The sequence below is a fragment of the Varanus komodoensis genome, unplaced genomic scaffold, assembly GCF_004798865.1.
Source record: "Varanus komodoensis strain SLA01 unplaced genomic scaffold, ASM479886v1 scaffold13_3, whole genome shotgun sequence".
NCBI classification, from domain to species: Eukaryota; Metazoa; Chordata; class Lepidosauria; order Squamata; family Varanidae; genus Varanus; species Varanus komodoensis.
The window spans coordinates 16,995,231-17,008,883 of NW_025335409.1; the positions used below are offsets into that span (position 1 = coordinate 16,995,231).

The 13,653-nt window shown below is 41.3% G+C and overlaps 1 protein-coding gene across 4 annotated transcripts in view; it reads left to right on the forward strand.

The window, feature by feature from the left end:
- The window catches only part of SEMA3D (semaphorin 3D), a 180,419-nt gene that overhangs the window by 132,566 nt on the left and 34,200 nt on the right, over positions 1 to 13,653 (forward strand). The gene's annotated exons all lie outside the window — the stretch shown is intronic.

Sequence of the window (13,653 nt, forward strand, 5' to 3'; positions counted from 1 at the left end):
AAGCCTCCATGCCTTCATCTACTCTTATTACAGTCTGTGTTTTATTTTCTTCTTCAATATGAATCATAGCTGATTAAATCACAGGCTTTGCTGGACTCTGCAACTCTTGTTGCATTTCATGCCTGCTAGTCATGTAGCAAGGAATGCCAATTCGAGGAAGTTTAACTCATTTTTTGTTTTTCTTTTTTTGGTCTCTGGATTTCTCAAAATTCTCTGTCCAAGAATTGGTCACTGTTAACAGCATGGATGTGTTGTAGGGTGTCGGCACTGGTGGGGAATGATGCAGCACTTTTAAGGTAACCCCTGGCAGAGGGTGCAGAGCATACGTCAAACAGAGCTCTAGCTGATTCCACTTGCCACCTGAACTAACATCTTGGCGCAACTCAGGATCAGACATCAGCCAGGAGAGGCCAAGCCTCCTTTATACAAATATTTCTCTTTGCAAAGAAAAAAAAAAAAAGATTGGTCCTTGACCAACTTGCTTCCTTAGTCTTTTCCATGTGTGTATTAGCAGCCCTCTTGTGACTGAAAATCAGCAGAGTTAGCACAAGTTCGGCTTTCTTACATTCTCTTACATTGCCTACACCCTTCTCTCCCACCCTGCACACAGGCAATCATCTGATTCTAAGAAAAGGTGTACAATTGTGCAGCAAGCTGATAAACTGAAAATCAATGTGGTAAAGTCTTTCCTAGATTGTACCATTTTTGGCTATAGGTAGAAGGGTGCATATTTTTTGCTACCTGGACAGGACAATAGCTGAAATGCAAGGAAGAATCATTCCCTTCTTATTTTACTTATTATGTATGCATGCATTTATTTAAATGTATTAAAGTAAATTAAAACTGACTTTACATTTTGCGAAAGTGTATGTTTCTTTCCTATGTTCAGGGAGGTTTGGGTTTGTCTTGATGCACACCAAACACACTCACCCTTTACTTACACAGCCAAGTGGCACCACACAGGACAAGCTTTACCATCTAGTTTTGATGTAGCATATAAACTGACCCACAGCTTCACTGTCCTACAGGACCATGGACTGCTGCTAAGAATAGGGGACTTCACTGAACCCAGACATTTTTTTTCAGGGTTGAATTATTTGTAGGTTTCATTTGTGTGTATGTTTCTGGATAGCTTTTTCTTTTTCAGACTTTGTTTATCACAGTGTAGCATCCTTCCAAGTGCATTGTGCGGCAATTAGTAGTCACACAGAGGCAGCTATTAAGAAGCCCTCTACCATCCCCAACTCTTGTGATGGTGTAAAAGCAGGGTTTAAAATGAAAAAAGAAAGAGCCACTGCCTCAGCCAACACCATCTTATAATCTCCCCCACTGCAACAATGCTCCACTGTTGTCTCTTCCTCTGAATACCCTTTCCTCATTTTGAGATCTTTTGATTTGGCCATAAAATGGATCCATAACATTTGTCCACAGCTGAGTGTAATACCGGAAAACTTGCTCCATTGGAACTCAACAGACTTTTAACACATTTCTGACCCAACAGCCAAAGGTGGATCAAATTGGAGTTTTGTTTTCAGAGTCTGAAAAATTGTTTGAATAGATGTGCAAATCTGGAGCCAAGAATTGCACATTTCTTGTTCATTTAGCACAGAGCTGGGTTGACTCATTAGAGTCAAGTTGTTGTTCTCATACATGTTGCAGCATTGAACATGAGTAATATGGAAATAGCCTCATATCCCTGGAAAGGCACCTTCTACCATGGCCACACTAAATTTTCTGACAGTTTAGTCCTCTGCTCCACAAATTTGCAGAGAGGGCAGCGTTGCACAGTTTCCTCATTTTTAAACAACAGCAACATATACATAAACAATATCAAACAGAAGACAGTATGCTCAGCTCCAGCAGAATCGGTGGGATCGAGTTGAGGAAATCCATTGGGGTTCCACCCACCTACCCACACATTGGATTCCTCACTCATCCCTTGTCATCCTAAGCATCTCTGTGTGAGTACCAGAAGACACTAAGATCTCCACAGAATTATAGTTTTCTTCCAAAAGGACTCATCAAGTGTTCTTTAAATAGCAACTGATGTTCGTGTTATAAATATGAACTCTGTGATGAATTAATTTCTAGTAAGAGTCTCATGTCTGCTGGCATCAACTTCTCTCTATTGCCACATGGTCCATTTGGCTGACATGGTAGGCAACAAAGGTTGTCAATTGATGGCCTTCACATGGAGCTGCTACCCGTGTTGAGCTGCTACCTGTAGTCTCCATTAATTTGTTTCTTAAATACATAGCTTGCCTTCTTATTAGGAATACTGCTTAAGGTGGATAATAAAATACAAAATTACAATTAAAAGATAAATCTAATACATTAAAAATGCACCAATAAAAATAAATAATCCCCAGTTTGCATGAACCTACATCATGTTCCATTGGAGGACCATAACAAGCACTTAGCCATTAGATGTGGCCGGGGAAGGGAGGGGGGCATTTCAGCACTGTGATGAAGAGGGTAAATGAGATAAAATGGGACAAATAAGTATGAGTTGGAATGTCATGTTTATATGTGCTACTGCTTGAAAATGTCACTTTCACTTGCAACCAGCCTGGCAGGATTAACTTTGAACTAGCAACAATTTATTTATTTATTTAAAACATTTCTATGCCGCCCCATTCGCCAAAGCCTCGGGGCGGCTCACAACATAAATTAAAATATAATACATTAAAAATATAAATTCATTTCCATTAGTAGCACTTGCATCACTTAAAAAAGAGTTAGGTTGCAATCCTGTGAATGTTTAAATAGGTGAGGGGAGCCTTTCAGCTCCCAGCGTGCTGTTGCAGGCCTCCTTTTTTATTTGTTTGTTGTTTGGTCCAAACTTGCATAGGATTCAAGGTGCAATGCTATGCAGGTGTAGGCAGAATAAAGTCCTGCCATTTCAAGGAAGTCACAGCTGAAATACCTGTATGTTTTGTTCCATCTAAATAAAAGAATCTGAGATGTAACACCTCTGCAGATAAACTTCTAAAATCCTGCTCTTCTTTTTTAAGGCATGAAGCTTCATTGTCTGTCGGAAAAACAGTTTCAGACACCCACCACTTAAGATCAATCAATGGGCAAGTCTTAACTCAAACTGGCAAAGCTCTTCAAGGAACCTGGGAATAGTTCAGATCTCTACTTTCTCTCTGGTACTGTTTCTGTCAGAAGCACATCTGGTTTTATGACAGTGTGTAATCAGAGGTTGATTCAGAGCAATTAGTGGTGGCAAACCCACATCCCTAGTGTCTTCAAGCAATGTGGGTGTAGTCTGGAATGCTGTGATGGCCAAATATTTGCAAGTGGAACAGGACTTCACTGTAACGCCAGGTGTAAGCTGTGAGCCTTCCGTTCTGACCACAGCTTGTTATGCTGCCTGTTCGGCCCACCCAGCCAGCTCATTAGGAAGGCAAGCACTTTGAGGAAGTGTTCAAAAGCAATAATAATAATAATACACTACAGTGTGCACACATGTGGCGGGACTCTAAACTGATCAGGTGCAGTAATGCACTCATGAGTCAGAAAACTTCTCACAGTAAACATCTCCCAGAGGCATGCAGTTAGAGCATCACTGGTTTATTTCAAATTATTCAGGGAATTTGAATTTTGCAGAGAAGTACCACTAAGTGCTCTCTCTTTTGTCTCTCCTCTGCTTTTCTTCTCCTTCACTCTTCACCTGGAAGCTGTTCTTCCCTGGGTTCTCCATCCTTCCTTCTTCTTTTCCAGGCCTCTTTTTGGTCATCAAGCCCTTTTGCCAGCTCTCCTTTTCTCTAGCTTAGTCAATAGCAACTGCCCTCTGGTAAGCTCACTGACTTCCTTTGAACATCATTCGCTTCATGCCCAGTTCCCATTTGGGTTTGTAATTGCTGCTCATCCTGAGCAAGCAGGAACAGAATCCTGTGTGAAATTTGGGACATTTTTGCAAAACATGCAAAAATGTTCCTTCATAGACTAAGTGTGTCCAATGCATTCTACAACGAAATTTGCCCAAATTAGCGAATTTGCTCAAATTGAACTTGGAAAATGAATGCAGGCACCAATCAGGCAAATGACACGTGCTTCCATGGGCATGTGCTCATGCCAGCCTTTTGGTATGGAATGCCAGACAGGACATCCTCACATGTTTTGTGAGCAAAAACAAGATCCCCATATGTCCCCAGCAGGAGAACAAATCTGGTGCCATCTTGGATTCAGTGAGATGAGCTGTCAGTAGATTCAAGACAGATAAAAATAAATTACTTCTTCACACAGCTCATTATTAATATCACCTCTTTCATCTTAAGAGGATGTGCTGCCATAAGATTTGCTGATCACTTTGAAAGGCGATTAGATAAATTAATGGAGGATAGGTTTATTAATGGGCATTAGCAATAATAGCTAAACACAGTGTCTGGCTTCAGAGGCAGTATTCCCTTGGTTAGCCGTTGCTAGAAGTCGAACACGAAGGGAGCGCAGTTTCATTCCAGCTTTGCTTATAGATTTCCTGAAAGTATCTAGCTGGCCACTGCTCAAAAGTAATGATGCACACAGAAGACCACAACTGGCTTGGAATCTACTTCTGTGGAGCAGATAGCAGATCCATTTGGCTCAGGCCACTTTTTCCTCAGGTCCGAAGGCGATCCTTATTCTGGAAAACCCAAAGCATTGTATCTCACGATTGACTATGATGGGAAATCCAAAACATAGCTAGAATGACTTCATTGGATGCAATTTGCTGGCATAGTAGGCCCTTCTGGGGAAAGGAAGCCCGCCAAATTTCAGACAAATAGAGGGTTTTTCTGTGCAAATAGCCTTTGAAATGTGAGATTTTTATTTTTAAGAAGGAATGCCTATAATTTGTTTATTTCTTGGAAGAATTGGATAAAATTTACATTCTCTTCTAAGTAGATAAAGACTGCCAAATTTCAGACAGATAGGTGCAAAACCTTTTGTGCAAGTACAATCTTTACAGTTTGTGGGGTCAAAAAAAGGATGGGCTTTTGCACTGATTTTTGTGGGCATTTTGTATGCACATGGTATGCATCATAGCAGTGTGTCAGGAAAAAATTTGGATATGCAGGGTTCAGGAGTAATGATGAATGTAAAACCATGGCAGCTTTTCTTTCCTGGATGGTTTTCTGTTTGGTATTAGAAAACAGCACTTCATCCTTGGTGGAGTGGATGGATGCCACTTTTTTGAGAAAATGTATAACCAAGTGCACCATGTAGACTATTTGGGTGTTTCAAAAAGGAATGAGCAAACTATACCCACACTTTTCCTACACCTCCTCTCCCACCTGGTATCTGCCTTATATGGAAGGTTTGGGGGAAGAATACACCAATTTTCCAAGATACATTATCTGCATCTCCATGTCTTCTGAACTCCAGTTATTCCCTAAGCTTGTCAATGGCCCAGTTCACATTGGACTGATTTGCAGGACATTTGCTTTGCTTCGGATGCATCTTAAATCTCCAAAGAACAGTACAGGATTAGCACAGGTTTTGGATTCATCTAAAGTAATTACACACCCATTTGGAAACAGTATCAGGGGCACATATGTCCACCAGTGCTGGGGAACTTGGGCAGGCAGGTGCTGTCCTGTTTGTGCACTCCTGTGGGTAGTGAGTTTGCCAGTGTCTGAGCAGAACGGTGGCATGGATGTGCCATTGGTCTGATCCATCACAGCTCTTCTATCATTCTGAAGCAGGGTACTGAAACAGAAGTCACTTCGTTCTATCCAGCAGAAATCATTCTGCTTTCTTCTAATCTCATCCTTTCTCTGATGATCATCGGCCTTACTGATGTTCACAGTAGGCATGCCCGACCAACAGTGTTCCCTGTGTTTTTCTGAGGTCAGTACTTGGCACTGGACGATACACATTTAAGCCCATGAGGAACTAGGAGGAGATTTCCAGTCTCACATTCACACCTAATGTTTGCCAGGATGTGAACTCAGAGTCTGCTCAGATGGGGAAAGACTGCCTCATTGGCTTGCACCGCTGCCACCTAGGTTCACTCGCTCCAAAAAATGGAGGCTTGAGGCGCGGAAAACGTTCTGTCACTCTGGGTGGAGGAAAATGGTTTTTGCAGCTGGTACTTAGCGACTAGAAAGACAGCAGGCCCTTGGATGGGGAATAAAGAAACACTATATTCTATTCCCTTGTTCTGAATGAATGCAGTGACTCTTGCAAGATGGCTGTTGAAACACATGGCTTGCCAAGTATAACAGTATAATTGATCCTAACAGTTACACTTTCCTGGTGCCATTCCAAAAACCTCTGAGGTTGTGCATTCCAGCAGTCCCTATTTTCGGGTACCTATTTTGTCTTTTCAACAGATGTTGAAGGGCGGACACATGTGCACTAGTTGTCTTCAGGTTTCAGCCCGCCTTTACAGGAAGATAAACAAGGCTTCTCAAAAGTCTGTACCTACCTGTAGGCAGAAAAAAAGGGACAGGGACTATTTCATGAAATTTATCCAGGGAGAGAAGAACTTCTCCAACCATTTCTCAGATGTGGGACTCACCACCAGCAGTAGCCTTAACTCAGCTCCTTTTTCACCCCCAAGGGGTCTCCTTTTTTAACTGATTATTCCTGCAGTTGACAGAAACATTTACTTCATTGTCAGCCTGGCCACCATTCTGAATGCTCCATCTAGCATTATGCTAGAGCATGGAAGCCTGGCAGGGGTAGAAATATCAGACGCCTCAAAAAAGACTGAAGAATATTCAGAGGGAGAAAACCCAAAACAACTACAGTTACCTCTTTTTCAAGCAGGGTAAGAAAAACAAAAATCTCAGCAATTCCCTTCCAAGAATGTATCCTGAAGAAATCTTAACTCTAGCATGGAGGTATATTGGAACTCTGGAATGACTGTGCCTATCTTCCCCTCCCTCTGCCCCCTAATTGCATCATCAGTAGCTGATTCAGTACCAGGAATGCTGCTGAAAGGATCCATTTTCAGTTATTCCATAACATACAACCAAATGTGTAAAAGCCCAGCAGCACAGCAGTTTAAACCACTGCGCCACCTGCATCCCTTGTGTAAAAGCAAACATTCTGTGAAATGTCATTTGGAAATACATACTGATAGAGAGGGACAGTTCAGGTAAAGGTTTTCACTTCAAAGTTTGTTTAGTGTTATGATCATGTAATTCTTCCTCTCTTCTCATCTGTGAACTGCTGAGAGTTATGATTCATGTGTTGTATTTACCTTAATGCATCACCTTAACTCTACCACTTCTTTGTAGAGGATTTGTTTAGGAATAGTAACACCCAGATTTGAGTGTCTTTACAGTACAGGGTGTATACCAAGACTTTAAGGAGATAAAATTAGAACAACTCAGAAAGAATTGGATACTCTTGATGTCCATTTTGACATAACTCAGCCAAACACAGTGTCAAAATAGTGTGAGGGAGCTTCCCAGGTAGCCGTTGGCAGTAGTGAGACATTCAGCAGGAACTTCCAGTTACACAGTGGGTAAATTTGAATGATTCTTCCCCTGCACACAACACACATTTTGAAGGGTGGGGGGGGGGGGATTTAATGGATGAAATGTCTGCTTGGAGGTTGTTGCTATGACACTGAGGAGAATCCCTTGACAGTTCTCTCAACTGAATTTATGAACTAGACTTACGGATAATGAAATTATTGCTCTCCACCAGACTTCTCATTAAAAAAAAATATGGAGTGCAGTGTGATTGGAGTCATTTGTAATTAAAAAGTGATCTGCTAGGAGGTTTCAAAGCAGTCCATTCTGTACTAGCTTCTACTGACATTCTCTGCTCAGAAACTTTATTGGATGTCTTTGGTTCAATAGCCTTTATCAGGCATTACGAAAGTGTAAGACTGGAGGGAACATGGGTCATGAATGCTGGCCAGAATACCTCCATTCCTGATCTTCCTGGCTTGAGTTACAATCACATTTAGCTGATTCCACTGAGGATTGCAGTCCTCAGTGCTGTTGAGAACCCCGGTTGTGCAAACTTCTCCGCTGCACAGAGAACTCTAGCTGTGTCCAACCAAATGGGACTGTAATCTCTTTCAAGACTTTCTGCTTCAGCCTGGGCAGTGAAGGCTGCTCATCCACATCTGCTTTTGATACTTATATTTCTGTAACACTGAATAGAGTCAATGTCATAACTGAATGCTGGGCATGAGCCTGAGAAGCCTAAAAACTATTGGGAAATTAATTTGCTTACCCAAATGTATTTAGGACTAGTTTAGATTTAAATCTGTGCTCTAGCATGGATCACCTATCTAGCCACTTTGGATTATTTTCTGTCTGACTACATGCTATGTGTAATGGACCAACAAGATCACACCTTCCTGTTCTGGCCACTCAGAGAGGTTTATACAGCATACTAAAAAGCAGAGACATCACCCTGCCAACAAAAGTTCATATAGTCAAATCTATGGTTTTCCTAGTTGCAATGTATGGCTGTGAAAGCTGGACCATAAGGAAGGCTGAGCATCGAACAACTGAAGCCTTTAAATTGTGGTGCTGGAGAAGACTCCTGAGAGTCTCTTGGACTCCAAAGAGATCAAACCAGGCAATCTTAAAGGAAATCAACCCTGACTGCTCTTTAGAAGGCCAGATGCTGAAGATGAAACTCAAATGCTTTGGCCACCTAATGAAAAGGAAGGACTCCCTGGAGAAGAGCCTAATGCTGGGAACAATAGATGGCAAAAGAAGAAGGGGATGGCAGAGAATGAGGTGGCTAGATGGAGTCACTGGGGCAGTCAGTGTGTGTGGGTTTGAGTGGACTCTGAGGGATGGTGAGGACAGGAGAGGCTGGGGGAATGTTGTCCATGGGGTCATGATGGGTTGGGCATGACTTTGCGATTGAACACACACACACACAAAACAAATGTAGGCCCAAACCATGCCAGTGGTTTCTCACCTGCAATCCAGAAACAGATTGTGCAGTATGGACTTCTCTGTGCTCTGTATTATGCCCATTCGCCCTAAGCAAGCATCAGCAGCCCAGAGCAGAGCTAGTGAGCGGACCAAGAAGGTCCAGGCTCAGGCCTCACATCGCCTCCAAACCACAGGCTTCCATGTAAGCTCAGCTGTTGAAAAAACAAATTTGTTACCTATCCTGAATGTTTAAGATGGCTTGAGCATAAACATGAACAGACAGATACTTTCTGCAGCTGGTAGAATTTATCCCGTTTCCTGATCCCTATCAGAAATAAGTTCCTGGCTTATCAAGTGTTGAACCCCTGCCTCTACTTAGAGAATTGGCGCCCTGCCATAAAATTACCTAAGTGCCTTTAAGCAACTCTTGCTGTCGTCTGAGTAATAAAAATGGACACAAACAACAGGGAAGATTCGGTCCAGTTCCTGGCTTAGTATCGTTTATGCATAATGTTCACTGAACAGTGCCAAATCTTAAGTGCTGAAGTTTGTCCAAAACCACGATTCCCTAACTAAGTTTAAGCTTGAGATACCTGCCAAATGGCATATTTGGTATTGAAGGAATGCACTCAGAGACAGTTATGTCTCTGCTCCATTTAAAAGGTCTATGTCACACAGGGAATCTGAAAATTTAACAGAAGCATCTTAAACACTTTATAAACCATCCAATAGTTAGATAGGAGACTCTCCGCTTTCACAGATTATGTTATAGCTCCACCTGGCAGGAAATATGGGAATGATCTAGTTATTGTGAGAAGCTTTAGGCTAAAATTCTGGAACTGATCTAATCCACTGGGACCACAGATAAGAGGTCCACACTTAGTTGAAAAGTTTGCTTAAAGGGATGGTATTCATCAGCTGGATGGAGCAAGCTTTCTTGGTGTAGCATGTGCTTTGTGTACTTCTAATGAGATGTCAAAGAGCAACAGATATTTCAAATGAAGTCCCAGTTAATTTTCATCCTAAAACACTATGTTTAGTTATATTTGAGAGCCTAATCTAAATCCTGTTGTGACACCACTGGCCTATGAAACCAATCCTTCAGCCTTAATTATGCATCTGGGAAATGGGAATATTAAAGGATGATGCTTTCTTTATATGTACCAGCTTCAGTTCTGTTTTCTGGAACTGGAGTGTCTGTCCCTTCAGCCCACTAGCCAGAGCTGCAAATGCTGTGCCTAATTTTCCTAGAAGGAGTTGCTTTTGTCATTCTGCAGGAACTTTGTCCAAAAGCAAAAAGCAGCCCAGTGATTGGACAAGGCACTTTCTTGCTGTTCAACTGATATTCCCCACAGTCATCTTTTTTTTAAAGCAATGCTATATTGTTTGTGCTCTGTAATCCTTGTTCTTTCTTTTTTCTTCCAAAGATGCATTACTTAAAATCAGACTGTCAATTAAGCATCGTCAACTTGCTTCAGCCACCAAGAACAATTTGTCATTTGGATATTTTGTCAGTTTAGCTGTATGCCTATATTTTGTATACATCCATTTCAATGGCTGATATAAATAAATGTCCATCTGTTTTACTTCTCCTGAATTCAGTTAAAAATGAAAAAAAGCTATAGCTTCAAGCCCCCACTGCACATTTGAGACAAAGTAGATTGCATAGCACTGATCTACTTTAAAGGTTTAACATCGATTATAGCTGCAGAAATAGATTAACTACTTGGTAAAAGAAGGCACACCGAATCTAGTTGCTGCCGCGTGCAGTTGTCTCTAGCAGGGTTTTCATTCCTTTCCTTTCCTTTCCTTTCCTTTCCTTTCCTTTCCTTTCCTTTGTTTTCCAGTGACAATGATGCAAGTGATAAATAGGATCACAACTCTCTTTTATTCATTTGACCCTTATACCATGGACTCAGCATCCCCTTTTAATTCTTCTTCTTGCATCATCATCATCTTCATCATGGCCTGTGGCCAAATGAGATGAAAGAAAACAAACTCCGCATTCTTTTATATACTGGGTGCAGTCCCTTCCTATTATTGGATTTTATGATATGCATTGCTGCAGCATCTGCTGGATCTCTTCTGCTGTAGACAAATTTTATGTCACTCAAGAGCCAACATAACAGGGCTTAGCACAATGTTTTAATATTTTGCAGGAGGGTAACCAGTGTGGCTGCAGAAATAACCAAGCATCTCGTGGCAATTTGAAAACTAACACATTTATTATGGCATAAACTTTCATAGCCTAGAGTCCACTTCATGAGGACATTGTTGCTTTTCCTATACTAGCCACAAGAGGGCAGTGTGTATTAACGACTGAAAAAATAGTTAACAAGCATGTTGGAGACCAGCACTGAGTACATACAGACCCAGTGGGCAGTTCGCTTATATTTTAGCAACCTGGTGCTAAATGTTTTCTACCCACAAAATCAGAATGAGATGCTGACAGAATACCAGAATACTACTATGGCTGGCAGAATTCCTTGCAATGCATGGATAGTTTGATTAATGCTAGTGAAACCTTTGCATTGTTTTTAGGTTTTCCTAGTGATAGTGGGAGCTGTATGAGGCTAACACACTCAATTTAGGAGCATTCTTTTTCTTGTTGGTGAACATCCCAAATGGCTTGTAACAATCAAGCAAATGAAATGCTACATCCTTTCAAAGGATGCAAGCAAAGATGTTGGATGCTTTAATTTTTGAATGCTCTATTTCCATTTCCCAGTGCCTAGTCTGGATGGCCTGCTGACCTGCAATTTTCCAACAGTTTTACTTGGAAAAATATTTCTTGTGAGTGAAGTGGGCAACCATATGGCAAATGCACTGATATTTCCCAGGTTGGCTTCCCAACCCTTTCAGCTGGTCAGGTAAATGCAAGTTGTCACCACATGAGGGTGCAACTGTAAGGGCCATGCAGAGCTGCAAAACCAAGTGAGGTGATATCATTATCTTCTCATGATCTTAGTGTAATGCACGGGAAGGGAAAGTAGGACTGCAGCACATCACTTTCCCAGGACAAGGCAGACTTGTGAATGAACACATAAGAAATGGACGCAGAATGGAAATAAACTCATGTGTCCATTCCTAAGTCCAGCAGTGAGAATGCACTTTTCAGTTTCTTAATAGGTCTGTTCTTTATTTCAGTTGTGTGTCTTCTATCCATTTTCTATTGTTTTCTCCGTATTTCTCAGTCTAATGACTTTATTATTAGAAGATCTTTTTACAAAGGTCAGGCATGTTAGTCTATTGCAGCAGATGCAACTAAAAGTCACTTTAAAATTAAATTATCCTGGTATACACTTGTGGATTGCAGTCCATTTCATCAGATACATAGTGCATTGCTGAAACTTTCCTGGGGAGGTGTGGATTGCAAAGGGTTCCATCAAGAGGAAAGAGAAATCATTCTGATCTTCACACTAGCCCCAGTATCACAAAAAGTAATAGTATAAACATCTTGACACCAGGTAATGGAATGTTGTCAGAGACAAGAAGGGAGCTCACAGGGTACTGGAATAAATGATACAGGTTTTCTAACCGCCATGATACTTGTCCTTGAGGTGCCCTTAGTTATGTGGTAGGGTCATGTAGCATGCTTGGCCGGTTGGGAGAGGTGTCAGGATAAACATGTAATGCACAATAATGTGTTATTGACCCATCTAGTTCCTGGCAGTTTCTGTTTTCAGCAGCAAGTGTTTTGTAAAAGCCACTGTTCATACTATCACTGTCATTGTGTGCATCATGCATTTAATTTCCTTTTGACCTTTACTATTCTGCTCCTCACCCCAAACCACCCTCCAGAAAATGTACTGTATTTAGGGATATGCACCCACGTAAAACTCAAGACATTCAAAGTCCTCCAAATTTTGCCTCTAACTTTGCTCCATTTCATGTCTGTGTCAGATTGCAATCTTTATTTTTTCCCTTTCATTCTTTTTTGTATGCATGCTTTTCCCATTGATTAAAGCATGTTTGTGTCCAGTTTTGAAAAGTATGCATGTATATTTTCAAAGGTATGTATGTAATCAAATACTTTTTTCTCTTTTAGTCTGCAAATCACATTGCAATCTTGGAAATGTTCAGACTTGGGCCACAATTTATTTTGACACCATGTTCTATTTGGGAAGTGAGAATTCAGTAAATGCTGAATGTAAAAGATACTGGAAGGAATTTCATGTGAGTGCCAGTGTGGTGTGCTGGTCTGAGTATTGGACTGGGACCTGGAAGTCTTGGAATCTAGTCCTACTTGGCTATGAAATTCCCTGGGTGATTTTTGGCTAGTCCCTCACTCTGAGCCTGACATACCTCATAGAGTTGTTATTGTGAGGATAAAACAGAGCAATATAAACCACCTTGAGTCCTTCACAAGAAGAAAAAGGGAGATTATAAATGTAACAGGTCAAGAAAGAGAAGGAGAAGCTGAAACTCTCATTAATACTGATTGCATCTGATGAAGTAGGCTCTAGTCCATGAAAGGTCATGCCAGAGTACATATGTTAGTCTGTACGATGCCACAAGATTCTGTTGTTTTAAAAAGGGAGCCTCCTGAAAAAGAGTGCATAATGAAAATGATGGTTGGCAGAACCCGCCTTAAATGGGACCATGGTTTAATCAACCATTTCGCTAATGTGGTGCTCAACAGATATTTAGAATTAGAATTCCCACCAGCACCATCTAGCATGACTGATGATCAGGGCTCTTGGAGGTCTCCAGGTTGGGAAAAACAGTTTATTCACAATCGTTGTGACCCAGCACTTGACATCAATGCCCCAGAAAGGTGGGTGCTGAATTTTGCAAAGTGTCTCTACTGGCT